The sequence below is a fragment of the Blastomyces gilchristii genome (assembly GCF_000003855.2).
Source record: "Blastomyces gilchristii SLH14081 genomic scaffold supercont1.2, whole genome shotgun sequence".
Classification (NCBI taxonomy): Eukaryota; Fungi; Ascomycota; class Eurotiomycetes; order Onygenales; family Ajellomycetaceae; genus Blastomyces; species Blastomyces gilchristii.
The window spans coordinates 3,542,837-3,564,531 of record NW_003101681.1 but is presented as its reverse complement, the minus strand read 5'-3'; positions in this window follow the sequence as shown (position 1 = coordinate 3,564,531).

Below are 21,695 nucleotides of genomic sequence, written 5' to 3'. Positions count from 1 at the left end.
TTTTATAAGATTTATATCACTGAAGAAGATAAGTGACTTACAGTATTCTGAACATGATATAATCTCTTTGAATAAGTAGTCACACTCTTTGAACTGATCAATGCTCTTAGTATATTTCAGAAATATATCAACTGAGCACTCTGAGACTTTCTTGATGAATTTATATCTACTTATCTACATGACATTCTCATCTTCACTGATGAATTCAGAAAGAAATATCAAGAGTATATATAAAAAGTATTACAATGACTTTAAGCAGCAGAACTATCAATTAATATTGATAAGTGTGATTTCAAAGTTAAGAGTACTAAATACTTAGATTTCATCATAGAAGCTGATAAGAGAATCTGAATAAATTCTGAGAAGGTCTCTGCTATGCTTGAATGAGAGATTCTGTGCACTGTGAAAGATGTATAAAGCTTTATCAGATTTGCTAACTTCTATCAACAATTTATATAAAACTTCTTAGATATCACAAGATCACTTATAGAACTTACTAAGAAAGACTCAGTATTTCAATAATCAGCAGACATCAAAGCTGTATTTATATAGATAAAAAAGATGTTCATTAATATCTCTCTACTGATAATATTCAATTCTGATTATAAGATAGTTATTGAAACTGATTTCTCTGAATACATAATAGAAGAAGTGATATTGTAATATAATGATGAAGATGTTCTACAATCATGTGTCTTTATATCTAAGAAACTGAGTCTCACTGAATGCAATTATGAGATCTATGATAAGAAACTTCTCATGATTATACACTGTTTAGAAGAATGAGACTCTGAAGTCTGAAGTATCTTCAAATTTGAGATAGTCATAGATTATAAGAATCTCAAATACTTCATAACTATCTGTAAACTTACTAAATGACAGATATGATGATCTGAGTTCTTAAGCTACTTTTATTTTATAATATACTACCATTCTAGCAGTCAGAACTCAATGACAGATACTCTCTCATGATAAGAGTAAGATATATTATTCAATATAACAGATACTCACTGAATGAACTGAGAGCACTGTCTCTTGAATCTGAAGATACTAGTTAATCAAGATAAAACAGCTCACAGCACTATATATACTTCTCTGATTAGAACTATCACTGATATCTCAACTTCTCTTAAATCTATATTAGATAAGCTATGATATACAGCAGCTTAAACTAATGAACTTCTTCAAGCACTCAATGAAGCAGTATAATAAGAAATACTCTGATTTCTCTCAGAATTATATGTAAGAACTGACATCTCAGAATGTTCAATCAATGATAATAACACTCTATGATTTTATAAACAACACTGAGTCTCTCACTATGAACTCTTACACACTCAAATAATACAAGAGATGCATGATTCATGTATAACTGATTATTCAGACTGTGAACAACTGTATAGAATGATCTTCTGAGAGTTCTATTAATCTGAGATATTAAACAGTATCAGATGCTTTATTTAAAACTATAACTACTGTTCTTTCATTATCTTATGAAAGAACTATAGAGAAGATCTACTGAAATCACTTAATATTTCTGATAGAATCTGATAAGATATAGTAATTAACTTCACTATTAATCTATTTAAGAGTAAGAATTATAGAAACATTCTGATCATTATTGACTAACTAAGTAAAGATATAATATTGAAATCTTATAATAAGATGAATACTAAATAAGTCACTGAAGCCCTCTTACAGAGTTCATTCTATCAGATATATGAATTACTGAGATTAATAGTATTAAATCAGAGCTGTCAATTCATGAGCACTCTCTGAACAAGAATCTATCAAGTTCTCAAGATTATATACTGTCTGTCAACTATTTATCACTCTGAGACTGATAATGTATCAGAATAGATAATTCAGACTGTAAAGAACTATCTCTGTAAGTTCTATAATCACTTATAAGATGATTAATATAATCTGTTTCTACACACAGAGATTGCTATCAATGAATGAGATGTTATTTCAACAGATATAAGCCTGTTCTTTCTTATACATAGTTATTACATAAAGATGTTGAATCTTCTAGAGATTACACAGTTTACACTGAATCTCTGCACTCTGATTCAGATCACTGATAATATAGTAATAAAGCTCTGAGATATCTATGATTAAGCAGAGGTCTTTATAACAACTGTAAAACAAGATCAAGAGAATCAAATCAATATTCACTGAGATCTCACTGAATAATATAAGATAGAAGATCTGATATGATTGAATCTTAAGAATATATGAATCACACATTCATCTTGTACACTAGATTACCATCATATCAGATATAAAGTGATAGAAGTTCTAGATAGTTATAACTACTGTCTTAACACATCATCAGAGATTTATAATATATTTCATACAAGCTTGCTCTGCTGTGCTGTCACTGATCTGTTATCTTCTCAACTGACTTCTGACTGACAGTCATCAGACATCATAGAAGAAGATAATGAGCTTGAGTGAGAGATTAAAAATATTCTTGATAAGAGTTTTCACAGCTGCAGCTGACAATATCTCATGAAATGAGTCAGCTATAATTAACTGACCTGGACTCTGAGTTACATATTATTCAAAACAGTGACTCTTGACTGATGAGAACTGCTTCTGAAAGAAGGGAACTAATGTGACAGGCTGCATCTGATTAATTATATAGACTCTTTCATTACACTTCATACATTCTTTCACTTCACTCTCAAATACATACACTCTGATTCTCAGTCATTCTTGATCACTGATCCTCAGCCGCCATGAACGCGTATAGATTCTTCCGCCTTGAAGCTTCACTGCATACATCATTACATATGTGTATAAATATTCATTCTGATTGCTGATTTCTACACTTTCTCTTTCTTTTCTTCTCTAATGTTTTTCTCTTTGTTATATAAGACCTATTAATATCATACTGATCTATTCGGCGTAGGCCTCTTACAGTAACATCTATATTGAATACAGTAGTAATAAACTTATTCTTAATTCTATCAGCTTGCTGAGTGAGTACTTGATGTATTCTTTCTTAATTATTCTAAGACATCTCTTTAGAATTGTCTGCAAGAGTGTATAATTAGAAGAGTGTATTAATATTGTGAGATAAAGTGTCTTTACAATAGCACATTTGCATGTGTAAGATATACATACTAAGAGTTAAGACTTACTTTGTTAATTGATTACTTCAATGACCTGTGACAGATAACTGAAGAGCAGATATAAGTGTAATATAATCAGTCTTAATAATGAATTCACAGTTAAAATATTGAGAAAGATTTCTTAAAGTGTATATTAATTTTAAAGACTTTAATTTAGTCACTTAATACTGTCTCTCTATCAGATTTAATTATTATAATAGAAATAGAATGAGTCTCTCACTCTTATCAGTACTTATCTGATACAGTACAATCTCTATTCTACACTGTTTACTAGAATTCATATACATAATGAACAGTTACTTAAAGTCAGAATATACTCTCATGAAAGCATTTATTAAGACTGATTTAGCAGTGTTAAAGAAAAGTTAAGCCTCTGTAAGTAGACCTTGAAATTACAGAAATATCTCAAACTTAATTAATTTGATTTTTATTATATATGATACTCTCTTCTGATCTTCTCAGAGGCTGTTACACAGTATTCTGACTTTGAGTATTTTCAGTACTTCTATCTTATCGGAATAGAAATTCACAGAGTTACAGTAGTAGTTGAAGAGACTGATAATTTTCTTCAGCTTCTCAAGAGATATTGAGAAGATTAGATTTCTAATAACAGCTATTTTCTTCTTCTAAGTGAATATTCTCAGTAAGCTGAGATGATAGTTGAGTAAATACATAGAGAAGTAGATAAAATAATACTTGAATAAGAATATTATCACTTTAAATATCTTAAAAGCAGTGAATACTTTCTACATGTGATGAAGATAATGATTTAATAAATATGAGAAGATAATGATATTATTAATATAGACTAAGATAAATTATCATAAGAAATATATTAGTATCTCTTTTATATATTACTGAAAGAATCTGAGTGAGATTACTAATCTCATTGTAGTAACTGTAAAGTATTTAAGCTCTTAGTGTGATGTAATAAAGATAGTTCTAAAGTGATCAGAACCTTCTATAAGCTGTGAAAAGAAGTCTTGACAGATATTCAATAATAAGAATACTGTGAAACTACTCAATGACTGTAGAACATTCTGCTGTGTCAGTAAAGAGTATACATTTAAAAGTAATTATAGATTGATCTTTCATAAGTTCTCAATCACACACAGTTTCTCTTTATATTAGATTATCAATGCAGAGACAGTAATAGAGTTCTTAATCTTAAGAAGAACTCTCTTAATTCTCTTATTTTAAAAAAGTAAGTTCAAGATTTAATCAGCTGCTTTTCAATCTCTCTGTGAGAGAGAGTATAATTACTGCTTTAGTTCGGAAAAATTATCTTTATTAATAAACTGTAGCAGTATCTTTATATTACATGAAAATAATCTCAGATTAAGATTAAAAAGCTTGTGATATCAGTCAATGTTATTGTGAATTACTTTATAATTTCTCACTTCTCGGTATACTGGCCGCTGAAATCATGAATTTTACATTTGATTTCATTTAGTCTGGTCTCATACATTTCTTGCCGTGAATCCCGCTGGGACTAATCATTAAAAAAACATGCAAAGTTACTATTTATCAGATCTCAAAATGAGATCATGACTGAGAAAGAATAAGAAAGTGATCTCATTTAATATTATTTATTCTTATTCTTAGCATAAAGTTACTACTTTTAGACATTTTAAGGTTTTTTTCAGACTGTTTTTAATTTTTTAAAAAGTAACACTTGATGATGATGCTTAAATAAGATTTAAAGTCATTTAAAGTAATAAAAAGAATTTAAATTGAGAAGTGAAAATCATGATCTCATTTGAAAAATGTGATAACAGTAGACAGTAAGTCTCACTGAAACAGTATGAATCTACTATCTAATCTTAAAACTGTGTAATGAGATTAATTAAATTGATAATGAGATCATCAAATATTCTGGTTCTAATCTCAGACACAGTTACACGGTGAGTCTACTGCTCAGTGATCTAATATCTGTACTTTAACTTACTCTGTGAGAGTGTCTGCTGTTAGAATCCGAAGAGAATTATTATAATCTTCGATCTCTATTAATCAATCAGGCTGTAGGCTGAACAATTTCACATATACCATAGAAAATAGAGGCAATTTCTCAATTAAATTATTATTAATAACATTGATGTCTGCAGAGTAGATAACAGTCTTTTTCTACGTTTATAACAAGTGAGAGTTTCTATCTGCATGAATAGAGTCTCTGATGATCTTGATATTTATAGTATATTTCTCATGAAATATGATACACTTATTATGAATATCAATGATAACTCTCACTGTTGATAATATCTTATTCACTATAATTATATTATATCTGAGATATCACACTAGATGAAATTCACTCTTCAGATTGAAAAGAGAATTATTATTCATCTTCAGAGTGACAGCTATTGCTATAAATAGATTTAATTCATTTTTATCTGAATTAACTTCTTAAATATGTACATGTTAATTATGTAGCAGAGCAGTCAATAGTAATAAAAGAATAAGCTTACTATCACTGTATTAACAGATGATATAATTGCATCTGTATCAATGCAAACTGAGAGATTGTCTTAGAGAGTATTAATAACAATGATAAGAGAGATGTGGAATAAGTACTACAGTCTGCTAATATATTCTTAAGTACTTATAAGAATATTGCTGACTGTAATAGTATATATATTAGTATTAAATATACTCAGATAATTATCTGAGATAGTATCTGTGAATAAGGTAGATCTCTCAGCATCTGACTTACTATCTATTTTTTCAACTCACTGTTGAAATTTAGACAGAGATTTAATTTTAATAGATTATTATTCTCTTCTCTATAACTCTCTTATTTAACTTAATTTACTAGGTGATTGCTAGTCTCTTCTTTTCTGAAGCAGTAGTCAATGTAATAAGAGCTCTGATATATATAGCACTCTGCTGTGAGTGCTGATAGTTTCTATTTCTCTGCATATCTAATCAGTAGTCTGCTTACTGCAGAGACACTCACAGAGAAACTCACTGCAAAATTTACAGCAGATATAGATGACTTAATAGTTTTTATCTATTATCCGATTAAGAGAGTCTGATAAGAGCAGTAATCATTATTTTAATTAAATTATTTAAAGCTTTGTATATGTTCAGTGAATTGAGTTCTTCAATCAGTTTAAGAGTATCAGATGACTGACTCATTGTCTCTAATTCTTCTTCAGAAGTGATTTATATACTTAGTCAGAACAAGAAGTGTAATTTTATATGAATTTAACTACAATCTTTTTTATACAAGTCTCTTCATAATTGTAATACCAGAGATTGAGACAGCTCACAGCAAGTTAATCTTTTATAAAATATACAGTGTCAATAACAGCTTATCTGATTTCTTAAAGAAGAAATATAGTTCTTAAGCTTTCACTCAGACTTTCTCTGCAGATAGGTGACATTGTTATCTCAACTTATTAATTGTGATAAGAAGAGAAGTGCTTATATTCTTTCCTATTTCAGTAGACAGACTATTGTATCATTCTAATATCTGTTCTTTTAAGTATAATGAAAATATCTAAAGTACTGCATCTTCTCTCTTCTATATAATAATACACTTTAGATAACTGATAAATATTATTATATCTGTTGTCACTGAGTTAAATACCATAATATCACTCACTCTCAGTTGTATCAGATATTCTTATTTATCACTCTTAGTTTACCAGACTGCATCACTGATCTGTCATAAGAATGAATAAAATGTATTATCTAGTAGAAACTCATTATAAGTACAGATAAAACAGATCTTGTTCTTTAAGAGTACTATAAGTACTTACTCTCTATGTACTTGATTTTCTTCTATATTATAGATGAAGTGCAGAATTTCTGTTACTTATTTGAAATTAAATCTATTTTTTATTATATTTGAGCAGCAGGTTCTGTCTCTGAATACATCTCACTCAGTATTACACAGTTCTCTTATAATTGCAGATATTTAAAGAATTCTAGAGAGTAATTTAAAGTCTTTCTCAAATAAAATAATTAGTCACTGTGTGAATTCAGTGAGAAGATTATTATCTTCAACTTAAATCAGTTACTTCTATTACTTTAAATATTTATACTACTACTCTTATCTTTGAATAATATGTGAAAGGTGTAAAGCTTGCTTGATTGAAAAGTATACTAGCTTGTGAGAAGTTATATAGTGAAAGAATTAGAAAGCCAGATCATGTGACCTGACATTCTTACTGATCAGAGTAACTATACACTATGCTATATACAAAATTCACCTTCAAATCAAGTACAGGTATAAAAAATGACTGAAAAATGTATAGTAATAAAAAATCAGTCATGAGATTCATCATTTTTTATTCCTCTATTCGTCTATCTTCTTTATCTTAATATTCTCCTTTCAACATGTGTATTTCAATGTTTCAAGTGATTTAGTAAGCTCATCTGCTGTGTTCTCAGCAGATGAAACATATTAGATAGGTATCTCATTCTTGTGAACAAGATTTCAAAGAATGTGAAAACAGACCTCTATATGCTTTGACCAGTGTAAAATTGCTTCAGAAGAGAATAGCTCTATGACAGACTTATTATTGATATAAATTGTATAAGTAAGAATATTAACTGTGATAGAAATGAGATAATCATCAGCATTCAGATTATTGAGATAGAATGAAATGAATTCAGTGTCTTCTAGAAGCTCTCAGAGACAGATAAGCTTATAGACAGTCTCAGAGAATGCAATATATTCGGTCTTCATTGATGATTTGAAGACCTCAGTTTGTCAGCAGCTCTGTTATGCAATGAGGGCACCTGCTAAATAGATGATATAACTGATGATTGAACAAGATTCCGACTCTCTACCGGCTCAATCAGCATCTGTGTATATCACAGGTTCAATATCAGCACCTCTGTGATAGATTATACACTTATTGATTGAACTCTGTAGATATCAGAGTGTATGTTTGAATATGACTCAGTTCTTTGATGTAGGCTGAGAGCTGAATTGATCAAGAAAACCTGCAGCGAAGCTTACATCAGAATATGTATTAGTTACCAGATATTGCAGAGATTCAATATCAGATGAATAGAACTGAAGAGTAAATTCTGCTATGTATACAATCAGTTGCTGATCATTATGTATGAAATTAATATTGTTCTATATAGAAGTGAATATAGAATGATAGTTATTCATTGAGAACTTCTTTCAAAGATTTCTTATAAAAAGAGATTGAAATAATATTAATGAAGGTGAACCTCTATCAATCTTTATTCTCAGATAGTGATTGAAATCTTCTACATTCTTAATCTTGTAATTAGCGTGGTTTCAGCTTTGACTCAGTTCAGATCATTGATTTGCAGGCTGTAGAGACAGACATTATTCACATAGATGATTATATAGATCTCTCTTGTATCATGAATAAATAGTTCAGCACTATAGAGACTAACACAGAAGTCTAAGTATAACAGCATTTTTTACAGCTTCTCATATCATAAAAGTGCTGCTTGCTTAAGACTATAGAGTCTCTGTATTAACTCACACACAAGATCATCATGGTCTTCATGAAATTCTGTAAGTTGATTCATATGCATCTGTTCATCAGCAGACAGTTAAGTATTTAAAAAAGTAGTTATCATATCAATCTGCAGAACATATCATCTCTGAGATGCTGAGATGATCATAAGAGCTTGAGAGGTGAATACAGAGACAACAGATGCAAAGATTCTTGAGTAATTGATCTTCTTCTGTTGATGATTTCTGCAGCCAACTCAGCAGGTCTTATAATAAATAATCTCACTCATATTATTGAACTTTTTGTCAAATACTCATTGACTGTGAAGAACAATTATTTATGATATTCTCTCAATCAGTCATCAGATCTCAATCTGTTTCAAACAGTTAATCTCTTTAACACAGATCTTGTAATAATATTTTCATTTCATGAAAGCTTTGATATGTGTGAGATTTTTTAAGATTGAAAGTGAAGTAATCTCAGAATTGAAAGATAGATCTTTAAGACTGTCTCTCACTGAAGAGTTTCTCACTGTAGATTTCTTTACTGTAGTGATATTTCTTGTAGATGTCAGAGAATTATCAGAATCAACTGTAAGTTTCAGAAAGTTCAGTGTATTCTGCATCAAAAATATAGATATTCTTCAAGAGATTTCATAGTCAATTCATCAATTATTAGTGAGTATGAGAAATAATGAACACTGAGATTCAATTTCCTTCTCAATGAACAGATCATCAGTTGATGAGTTAGAAGTCACTGAAGAAATCTATGCAGAAATTATTACAGGAATCATTGCAGTGAGTAGATCTGATATTACTGAAGAAATCATCACAGCCGCTTTACTAGACTGACCGTGTGACCGTGTCTGAGACCAGGACCAGATTTTTTGATAGTCTCATTACCAATTCGACTGATCTCATTACACAGTTTTAACATTAGATAGTAGTCTCATACTGTTTCAGTGAGACTTACTGTCTACTCTTATCACATTTTTCAAATGAGATCATGATTTTCACTTCTCAATTTAAATTATTTTTATTGCTTTAAATGACTTTAAATCTCATTTGAGTATTATCAAAAAGCGTTACTTTTTAAAAAATTAAAAATAGTCTAAAAAAAACCTTAAAATGTCTAAAAATAGTAACTTTATGCCAAGAATGAGACTAAATGGGACCAAATGAGACCACTTTCTTATTTTTTTCAAGTCATGATTTCATTTTAAGATCTGATATATAGTCACTTTACATGTTTTTTTAATAGCCAGTCCCAGCGGGATTCACGCCAAGAAATGTATGGGACCAGATCAAATGAGATCAAATGTGAAATTCATGGTCCCGGCGGCCAGTCTACGCTTTACAGACTGCATTGAGTAGAATCTTCAGATTGTGTGTAGTCAGTATCAATGAATCAGCAAGATGAAGATTCTCCTGGAAAATAATATCTTTTGATATGTATAAATACTCATTGAAGGAATTGATCAATCTATAATTAATAAAATTATCATATTTCACTTCATCAACTCTTTGAAACAGAAAGCCATCTTATTAATGAGCTTGAAAACTATCTTTAAGAATGCTTTGAATCTCATCAGCAAATGTCACATGCGGAAGATAGGGCTTCAAGTCAGACATTATATAGTGTAATCAGTTTTGTATTTTCAGACTCTCTATACAATATAGTTGAGATTGACATAAGATTAAGCAGCTCTGTGACTGTAATAACTATCTCATATCATATCCTTTCAGAAGCAGAAGAGTCTATTAATAGTGATCAGAACTTTTCAATAATTAAATCAATTAATTCTTCAGATACTTTATCTTGTTATGAAGTATGAAGAGAAGTCAGCTTTCATTTTATTTCTTCACTGAGTATATATACTGTGACTGCATTTAAATTCAATTCTTCATGATCTGATTGAATGATTGCAATGTCATGTCTCAGTAAATTCTTAATGAATTGATTGAAGATCTGTAGATATCTCAACATCACATTCTTACATTTTAATAGAAATATTCATCTCATCTGAGTGACATTATCTGTAATCATCATTGCAAGCCTCTTGTCAGTGTAAGATAATATATCATTTTCAGTCTCAAGAGTCTTATCATCACTGAAAATATTCATTCAAATCTTCAAGGCCTTGCAGATGATATAATGTGATGTGAAATCCTTGTAGAATATATATTTCTATTTAGTCTTATTATTATTATTATTATTATTATTCTTTCATTATACTCATATGCAAGCGGAGCTTATGATGAGTTCTTGCATGATGTTAAATACAGGTTAAGTGTTAGTTATACAGGAGGAAATACAGGTGTTGAGATCACACCAAGATAACAAGAACATAGAAAATACAAAGGAGTAACAATTGAATACATGCAATAATAACTGCTCATCTCAGAAACATAGAGCAATTTTGTTGAAGCGATTTGTACACCTCTGTATTTATTAGAAACCTGAGGTGCTTGAGTTCCGGATTTAATATATCCCCTGCGGGTTTCGAACTCACACACCTTGGTTTCCCACGCCAAGGTGCTATCAGGTGTCCGCATTAACCATTCGGCCACTGAAGCTCTGTTTAGTCTTAACACATATGATACAGAATGATAATTTCTTCAGACTGATAATAATAATATTAAATTACAGATCTCTGATCATTTTGAATATACTATTTTCACTGATATAATCAAGTTAACAATGTCACTCATCTATCAGAAGCTACTTCAGAAGAACTGCAGATAATCAAGATAAAGATAAAATAATAAAGAAATCAGTATTTAAATTCTTAAAATTAAGTAACTATTCAATCTCATCACAGCTGAAAGATCTCAAAGACTTTGTATTCAGATTATAATTTATTGAGATTGTTTTTAGTTTCAGCTCAGTTATATATATCACTACTTTATACATTAAGTTATTCATTACACTATGAAATGTCAGTGAGCTGTCAGATAGAATATAAATATTATTATGAGACAGATTGATATACAAGATATTACTATTGATAGATGACAGAAACTCAAAGTAGTTCTCAGTATTAACTTGTATATTACAGTGAATATAGCTCTGACACTTCATAAGCTCAGCAGAGATTAGATTTACAGATAGTTTCAGTATGTAGTATATATAATTGAACTCTATCAATCTTTCACTCACTGAGATAAATACAGTACTGACATTCTGGACCTTCAGAATAACCTTATTAATCACTTGAACTATTGAACTGTTGATTGCTATAAGCTCTGAAAATTGTGATCTATCACTTGCAATATGACATTCAGTATCACTATTTCATATAGTGAGAGAATTCTTACAAGACTTTATAAAACAGACTGATATATTTATAATCTCTGTGAGATTTATTATCTGAAAAGTTTTAGAATTATCTTTAATAAATGATTGAGTTCTACTCTCACTATTCTTCTTCTTCTTTTCTTTGAATTTCTTTACTCTTACAGTGTTGTAGATTCTTCAATTATTCAGAGCACTGTCTGAATTTATCAATTAACAGTTGTCAAAGTAAGCTCTCTTATATTCAGAATATGTAGATGAATTATCTGATCTCTGATAATCTCAGAACCTCTCTTATTAACTATTACAATCACATTCAGTACAGTCTTCACAGGCTGAATTCAATGTATTAATAGGCATTGTAACTGTTGTAGTTGTTATAGCTGTTGTAGCTGTTATAGCAGAGTGAGCCGCAGAATCTGTACTCTGTAGATTCTTTTCATTCTTTGAAGAATTCAGCTGTGAGCGGATCTTCTCTATGAGAAGATTATCATTCAATATCACAGCTGTGGATTTGAAACCCTGTATCTTCTCTATTTTCTTTTGAACATAATCTCTTCAATTGTTGAGTAGAACTGAGTAGAAAATATCAAATATTTATACATCTGAGAGAGAAGTATTCATCATCTTCAATTTTATAATGATGAACTGAAACTTATTAAAGAACATGTATAGATTGATGACCTGTGTATCATTAAGTGACATAAATTCCAGAACTGTCTCACAGTGTAACTATGTTTTAAAAACAGAGTATTTCTATTCAATTGCATTTCAGAGAGTATAAGTGATGTGATTTTCATCATATTTGATGAATCATAATCTGATACCTGCATTCAATAAGTTCAAGATGAATGTATAGAGTCATCAGTTTCTAACATCTCAGAATGATACTTATTCAGTATCTCTTTATAGAGAGTTCTGAATCTGTTATTTCTCTATTATATATTAACACTGTGTATTTACCAGTTTCACTTTCATGAAGATGCTTCATATAATATAATTCAATATGTCAGTTAGACTGTTTAATCTCACAGTATTTTTAACATCTTTCTTGAATTGACAGATTATCTTGTCAACACTGCTATTCAGTTCATAGAGATTGAATTTCAACCTTTCACTGAGATTGAAATCTCATGTGACTGTACAAACTGTTGAGATGATGACAGAATAATTGTTAATATTCTGAGATTAATGTGTAGAGAATCTCTGTTGACAGAGTTTTTCCAGCTGTAATTTAAGCTCTAGAACTCTTCACTTCTTCTTCTTCATCTTCAATATTATCTTAAGATGTTCTATTTACTGATCTGATATTGTCTTGTCTGAATGATAGACATCTTAGTATCTGTTATTCTCATTATGAGAATCAGTATTAAGCTGTCAAGTAGATTGAGAGACTGGTCTGACTGTGTCAGAAGCTGTATTCAAACCAGCTTTAAATTGAGAGAGTGTTTCAGAGTGTTTATTAATAAAGCTTTTAAATACTTCAGAAGAATATTCACTGACAGATTATAAGTGTAAAGAATCTCTATTAACTGAATCAGTGAATAGAACATGAAATTGTGAACATGTATATAAGTAAGATCATGTTGAATTCATCATCTTAATATTCATTGATTAAATTCTTGTTAATATTATTCTCTTTTCTTACTTTTTTATAACATGATGTGTTTTCTGCAAGTCTTCTTTTAAATAAGCAGTAGTATTACTAATTAACAAGATCTCAAACACATCAATACTTATTAAATAAGACAATTTTTAACACCTGATGAGTGTATTGAATAAAGCAGTAGTTAAAATAATAATTATTAACAAGTAATCCCGAATTGACAGTGATTTTATACAAAACAGATCTCATAACCTGTGAAAGATGTAAAGCTTACTTAATTGAACAGATTGCTAGCTTGTGAGAAGTTATATAATGAAAGGATTAGTAAGCCAGATCACGTGACCTGACATAATAAACACTGCTTTCTCTGTGTTGAAGTTGCTTTATATCTCTATCAGTTAGCTTCTTTTATCTATGTGATTCGGAAGAACATACGACTGTCGGGTAATAACGCGGCCGCTTCCGAACTTGCTTATGAATGTAAAGAGGTCATAGCGGCCATCAATTAATTTAGTGTACTGTATATAAGAAGCCAGTGTATGCCTGTAATCATATGCTGACTCAGACAACCTTGGAATTCACATCTAATAGCATGTTTAAAAACCAGTGAGAAGTGCAGACTTCTCCAGAGTGTGATAATTTCATTTATAAAGTAATTCATAGTTATCATATCAGTGTGATTTTAAAATATCTCAAAAGATAGTGTATGAAGAAGTAGTGAGTGCAAGAGTATCTGATTAATACTGCTCTGTTTGTTAAAGAAAAACTTTATACTCAGACAAATGCCATGTATGTGAATAAATGAGATGTGAGAAAGAAGATGTAAGTGATGAATCAGATTCAAAGAAGACTGCTCTCTACTCAGAAGAATAAAAAGAGAGATAACTATCACTGAAGTAGTACAATAATAACAGAAAATGAAAATCAGAAATTATATAATAATATAATCATATAATCATATAATAATATAATGATATAATGATAGATATTATACAATCAATGAGAAATTACTGAAATGAATATCTTCTCTAGTTAATATGAATAACACTCTTCTCTGCTATCTGAATCAGAAGATATGCAGAACCTTTCAGAGAGTTTACTGAAAGCAGTAAGAAAAGTAACTGAGACTGCTGAATCAGAAGTGAAACTCTGTATATATATGAGAATTCTAAATGAGATTGAGACCTTGCATACACAGTGACAGGCTGAGACAGAAGTTAAGCAATAATTGATATTTATTATGAATTAAGCATTCACTATAAAGAGCTTCACTGACACAATTATCATCATTAATATGAATAGAAAAAACCAGATTATAGACCTGCAGTGAGAAATTGAATGTTTATGCAGATAGATAACTGCACTGAATCTGAAGATCTCATCATAATTGGTCACAATCTCTTCAGAAGTATACATATCATCTGAGACTGCTGCACAGAATGAGAATCTGAGCATGAAATATATCAAGCTGAGAGATCTGCTGAAGTCATTAAGCTTTAATAATAACTGAAAAAATAATGCTGCAATCAGCTGACTAAGTCAGATATAATTATATTATCAAATTGAATTGAACTTACAGACAGATAGTTAACAGAATTTCAACAAGTATTAAGATCTGCTGTATTTCTATATGAAAAAGTGAAGTTATTATAAATTACTGATGAAAAGATAAATCTCACAGACTTAGAGTGATATTCATTCTTATAAATATGAAATAAGTTTTCTAAATAAATCTTGCACAACTTTGAGAAAGGGAATATATGAGATAAGTATTATGAATACTTCACTGAGTGTAGATAAGTAAGTAATCTTACATTATACTTTACATACTTCAGTTTACACTATCTTATATTGAATGAAGAGCTTTTAACAGCTTTCTATTTACAGATCTTCATTCATGATCTTACATTTGAGTTGAGAGTGAAATGAAAATACTTAATCTCATAATCATGTACAGTAAAAGAAGTATATAATATTCTTATTATATGAGAATAAGTGAGTCAATTGTAGTAGAAAATACTGTAATTGAGTATGTCTCAGCAGAGAACAGATAATCAGACTTCTATGATATAAGTTACACACTCAGATGCAATGAAGCTAGATTTGAATGCTATTATTATTATTATTATTATTCTTCAATTATAGATGTATGCAGTCAGAGACTATGACATCTACCTGAGAACTTTTAGTTCTCAGGGTTTTTCCTATATCTGTAAAGTTAACTATTATACATTCATCAATTTCAGATATGCAAAATCAGAAAATTCCAGCTCAGAATACAAAAACTGTTTACAAATTGCAGTGCTTTAACATCATCTCATACTTTGAAATCATTTGACAATATCATGACAAAGGAAAAGAGAACACAGTCTTAAAGATAGACACATTAAATAGATAGACAGAAAGAAATTAAAAGGAAAAGATAAAATAAAGAAAGACTGTAACAAAACAAATTATTAAAAGATAGTATATAGCTGTTTTAACAGACTATATCTGGTTGATTTTCTTCTCTTCATATTCAGATAATTCTGAATTTAGCCATTTTCTTGTAGCTGCTTGAGTTTCTGATAGAAAGTCTATTAAGTATTTAATTCCTGTCTCAGTTGAGAATAAGAATCTCATATTTAATTGATGTAGATCATACTTCTCTTTCAATCTGGCTCTGAGACTATTGTATAATGCACAGTGCATTATAATATACTCAGGATTCTCATTTGAATTGCAGAATGAGCATTCTATTGAGTCAAATCTATCATCAAATCTTTGTATATAAGATTTGAAATAGCCATGTTCTAGTTTCAGCTGTATTATAGATGAGAATATTTTCTTTTTACATTTAATTGAACAAGATTTTCACTTGGGTTTTGTTTCAAATCTTGAATAATATATACTCTTCTTTTGTTTCTGCCAGCTTTCATTTCACTTGTTTAAACAAGAGTCTTTTATTTTTCTCTTTATAAAAGATCAGGACACAATTTTTTGAATAGATCTGTTTAATTCTGCACTCTTTTTTGCAGCTGAATCAGTCAATTCATTGCCATGAATATTCATATGAGCAGGAACCCAGTGCAGATGAATTATCAGCTTTGATATTCTTCTCTTTTGAATTTTCAAAATAGAGTTTAAGATCAGTTCAAGATTCATTTGATCATTATGAATCTGACTATTTCTAAGTCTCTTTAAAGCAGCTTGACTATCAGAGAATATTCATGCCTCTTTCAAACAATTTCCTCTTTTATGAGATTTCATTTCAATGAGTTTGAAAGCTTTCACTATTGCAAATAGTTCAGTATCAAAGACTTCACATTCAGAGTCTAGATTCCAGAAGTCTGAGATAAAATTAATATTATCTTCAGTATAAGCAATGCCTGCATTTAATCTATTCAAGTTCTCATTTTTTGAGTCATCTGAATAAATCAGAATAGAGTCTTTTATATTGATTGTAGAAATTCTCTTCAAATGCTGTTCACATTCTTTCTCTTTTGATAGTTCACTTATTTGTAAGTTTATAAGAGATTCAAGCTTTTCTCTTCAGAGAGATAACTTCTCATGATCAACTTTTTCAACATTTAAAGAAGAAAATTGATTTTTAATCAGAGAGCATAGTCTATACAGTTGAGAAGGCATTTTCTTTGAAGAATTATTTTCATTTCAATCAAGAAATCTATTTCAATCCAGTTCATTTCCAGAGTTAATTGATGAAAATGAAGAAGAGACTCTTTCTCTGATTATATGATTTGAGCTCATCTTTACAACTCTCAGAGCATAGTTCATACAGGCCTTTTCAAATCTAATAGCAGGAGAAGGAATTGAAGCTTCAATTTCCATTGCTTTAATAGGAGATGATTTGAATGCTCTCAGAATTCTTCTCAAGGCTCTGTTTTGCAGACTTTGAAAGAGTTCAGTGAAATTCCCTTGATTATTTCATCAAACTTGAACTTCATAATCAGCTACTGATGTAATACAGGTTATATATAACTGTCTCATAGCCTGGAAGGATAGACCTCTCTCTGTATTTGATAGTCTGATTATGTTGTTCAATAGTCTTTCTGCCTTGACAGTTCTTTGTTGAATGTGATATTTAAAATTCAACTTGGAGTTTAACCATACTTCTAATCATTTGACATTTACACTGGGTTTAATCTCTCTATTTAAAAGAATTAGAGATAGTTCTTTCTCATTGAATCTTGAAAAGAAGTGAATTAACTCAGTTTTATTCATATTAAATTGAATTTGATTGATATCTGCTCTAACAAAGATTTTCTTTGCAGCTTCTTCAATTACTTTTAAATTCTCTTTGATAGTTTTTGAGCTGTAGACTAGACCAATATCATCCATATAACTCAGAGATCGCACTATTCTCATATTTCTATTTTTAAATAGATATGCAGTGTATATTGCAAATAAAATGAGTGAGATTGAAGATCTCTGTGATACTCCCACTTTTATCTCAGTCTTGTCTTATTTCATTTCATCAAAGAAGAGTTGTATACTTCTTTTAGACATAAAACAGTTAACTCATTTTATTAGAGAAAGTGACAGTTTTAATATCTTCAATGTCTGAATTAATCTTGACTTTGAAACATGATCAAATGCTTCTTTTATATCAATAAAAACTGTAGTTGAGACCAGACCCTCATGCTTTGCTATTTGAATATCATGAATAACTGAGAGAACAGTGTCAATTGCAGAACACTGTTTTCTATCTCTCATTTGTTCACTGAATAAAAGAGAATCATCTATAGAGCTTATAAAAGAGAGTTAAGAAGCTATTATCTTTTCTAAAACCTTTTCTAGGCAGTTCAATAGAGATATTACTCTATATGACTTAGGAATTGAAGTTTTTTTATTAGGTTTTGCAAGAATCACTTCAGTGGCTTCTCTCCAGCATTCAGAATGATATTCATTTTTCAAGAGATTGAAAAAGAGCTCAAAATATTCATTCTTTAAGTAGGAATATGTATTCTGAATAATCAAGTGATTAATTGAATCAGAACCTGCAGCAGTTTTAACAGAACTTGAGAAGATAGCTGACTCTAATTCATCTTGTGTAAGATCAGGCCATTCCCAGTCATTTTCATCAATGTAGTTGAGAAGTGATATATTCTCTTTCTCTGAATCTGAATCTGAATCTGGTGAGTTCTGAAAGAAAATTCTCATGAAAGCTTGACATTTTTCCTCAAAAGAGTTTGCTGTATATGATTCATTCTGAAACTCATATTCTAAGGCTGGAAGTTTTGCTACACTTCTTGTTTTAGTATAGTTAAAAGCTTTAAAAACTTCCTTCTCTTGTGCTTCTTTAAGAAATTTATTCCAGCAGTCTGTTTTAGCTCTTTTAATATCTGAAAAATATTCATTTCTGACAGCTTTGAACTCTTCATCAGATATTACATCATTCTTTCAATCTCTTCTAGCAGTAGCTAATTCTTTCCTTTTAGATGAGATATTCTCATTTCATCAAGATTTTGAATACTCAGAAGATTTTCTCTTTGAAATATTATCTCTAACACTTGTTAGAATAATAGATGTAATAAGCTTCACTCTATTCTCAAGTATTTCATTTGAGATATCTTGACCAGAATTTTAATATAGCTCATTCTGTCTTTCAGATTTTAACAGTTTTATGCTTTTTTCAACTGCTTTTCAATCAGCTTTTTCAAAGTTATACTGATTAGAGAGAAGAGGATTTTCACTCATTTGTTTTTCACTCAGTTCAATATCAAATTGAATAATCTCATGACCTGATCCTGATGTCTCATTTAAATCAATAAACTAGTTTACAAGTCTTCTTTTCATTAGATTTTATGACATGAAGATTAGATCTATAATAGACTTCTGTTTCATGCCTTTTCTAAAGAATGTTTGTTGATCAGACTTATTAACTAAATCTATTGAATGCTCAAAGGTTCATTCAATCAGATTATCAGCTCTCACTGCTCTCTTGCATTCTGAATTTCATCAGAGATGATGTGCATTGAAGTCTCCTGCAATTATAGAGTTTCTTGATGAAGTTATGTTCAGAAATCCTCTATCAATTGTCCAGATATTGTTATATTCCTTCAATGACTTTTCATTATAGATATTTATGAGCTGTATAGTATCAAACTCATTTTCTTTATCTATAATGTCACCCACCAGAATATCAGGGTCAGACATGATATCAAATCTTAGATTAAATTGATATCTTGATCTCTTTCTTTCATAGATCACTACTCTTGACTTTATCTCAGACTTTTGAGATAAAAAGCAGTAGTAGCTTGAATGAGAAATGACATATTTTTGCTCAGCATCAAAATTCGGCTCCTGAAGCAGTATAAAATCAACTTTTTATTCAAATGCAATTTGAAGACAAGAATAAATGTAATTTGAGTTTCTATCCACATTATTTTGAATAAATGTGATTTTTGAAGAGTTTTTAAACTTTTTTTGTTGTTTTTGTTGTATATTTATATTAAAAGAGAGTAGAGTAGAATCTAATCACTATCATCAGATAGTAGATTATAACTGTTCTGAAAAGTAGGAATCTCAACTGCTTACATTATATCTAGTTTATCACCAGAGTCATTTCTCAATTCTCTAATCTTAACAGAACTTTGAGGATTCAAATTCTGTTTACATTTAGCTAAAGAATTGAAGTTTGAAGACTTAGATAGTTGAGAGTTTCTTCTTTTTGAGCTTGCAGTTGTGAGTTTACTGACTTGACTATTCTCTTCAGTTCTAGATTTACTCTGAGCTTCATCTTTTCTCCAGTTCTTTTGAGTTCTTGGAGCAAACATACATTCTTTTGAGCTAGATGCATGTTTTTCTTTACAATTAGAGCATTTAAGCAGAGTGTGTTGACATATTTCATCTCTTTTTGAGCATGTTTCATATTTATACTCACTAGTTTTGTGATCTCTGACACAGAATGCACATTTTGAGTCTCTGAAACAGGAGATTGCAAAGTGTCCATATCTTTGACAGTTTGAACACTGTGTTTGAGCTTTGAGATTCATTCTTGAGTCTTTATATTCATGAACTCTCATTTTCAAACCTGCTACTCTTACTTCAGAGATCTTTGACTGTTTCATTGTCTTTGTATATACTAGAACAGAGGCATTTCTTCTACTTTGTCTGAACTCAATTGAATTTAGTCATACAGGCTTCTTTCTTAGTTGAATAGAGTTGTATTCTTCTAATTCATTTTTGAGAAGTAGCATTCCTTCTTCACAGTCAAAAATTTCAACTGAAATATCATGAAGAATGAATTTGTCCCACTTTTCATCTCTTTCAGATAGAATTATTGTGTTTAACAAAGATTCTACTGCTGATTTCCAGAGATTCTCATTCTGAATAAGGAATTCAGCACTGAATTCAGGCATTGTAGTCAGAATGATGGAGTTTTCAAAGAAGAATGGCTCAATTGAAGCTATAACTGGTTTTTGAACTTCAATATCAGTCATTAACTGAGAAAAGAACTGCTGATTGATTTCATTTCTAATTCTGAAAATGAGGTTTGAGTTTAGCTTATTTCTCTGCAATATGTCCTGATTTGAGACTTTGAGAATAAGTCTTCTATTTCTGGAGATTTGAAGATTTTTCTCTTTTTGCATTTTTTTCTTCACTCTTCTATCACTAGAAGTATGAGCAGTATTCTTCTCAGTTTTCTCAGAATTTTGAGCAGGTTTTGAGATAGCAGATTTAGAGACAGCAGGTTTAGAGGTAGCAGATTCAGCTGCTTAAGCATATGTTTTCTTCTGATTTAAAGAAGAAGAAGAAGAAGAAGTAGAAAAGAAAGAAGAGCAAACAGAAGAGTTAGTGATTGTATTGAGAATTTTCAAAGTTTTTTGAACTATGTTTGAAATTCCAAGTTTGAACTTGATCACTTCCTGTAGTTGTCTAGTCTGAGCATGAAGAATTAACAGAACTTCTTCATTCATCTCACTCAGACACTGCTTTTCAAGAATTTTACTTGCTTTTTCAAGTTTCTGTATTTCAAGAACTTGTTGTTTCTCTATTTCTTCTTTCTTTCTTCTCTTCAGAATTTCAATCTCAGAAATAGCATTTGAGAAAGCATCTTTTTCCACATCAACTGAGTGTACTTTTGAACTCATTGTTCTTACTCAATGAAAAGTTGGTCAGACTAATTCAATTGAGATATTTATTAAACTCTTTTGAATTGAAAAGTGATCAGACTGTTTCAATTAAGAGGTTCTAAGTCTGTTTTCA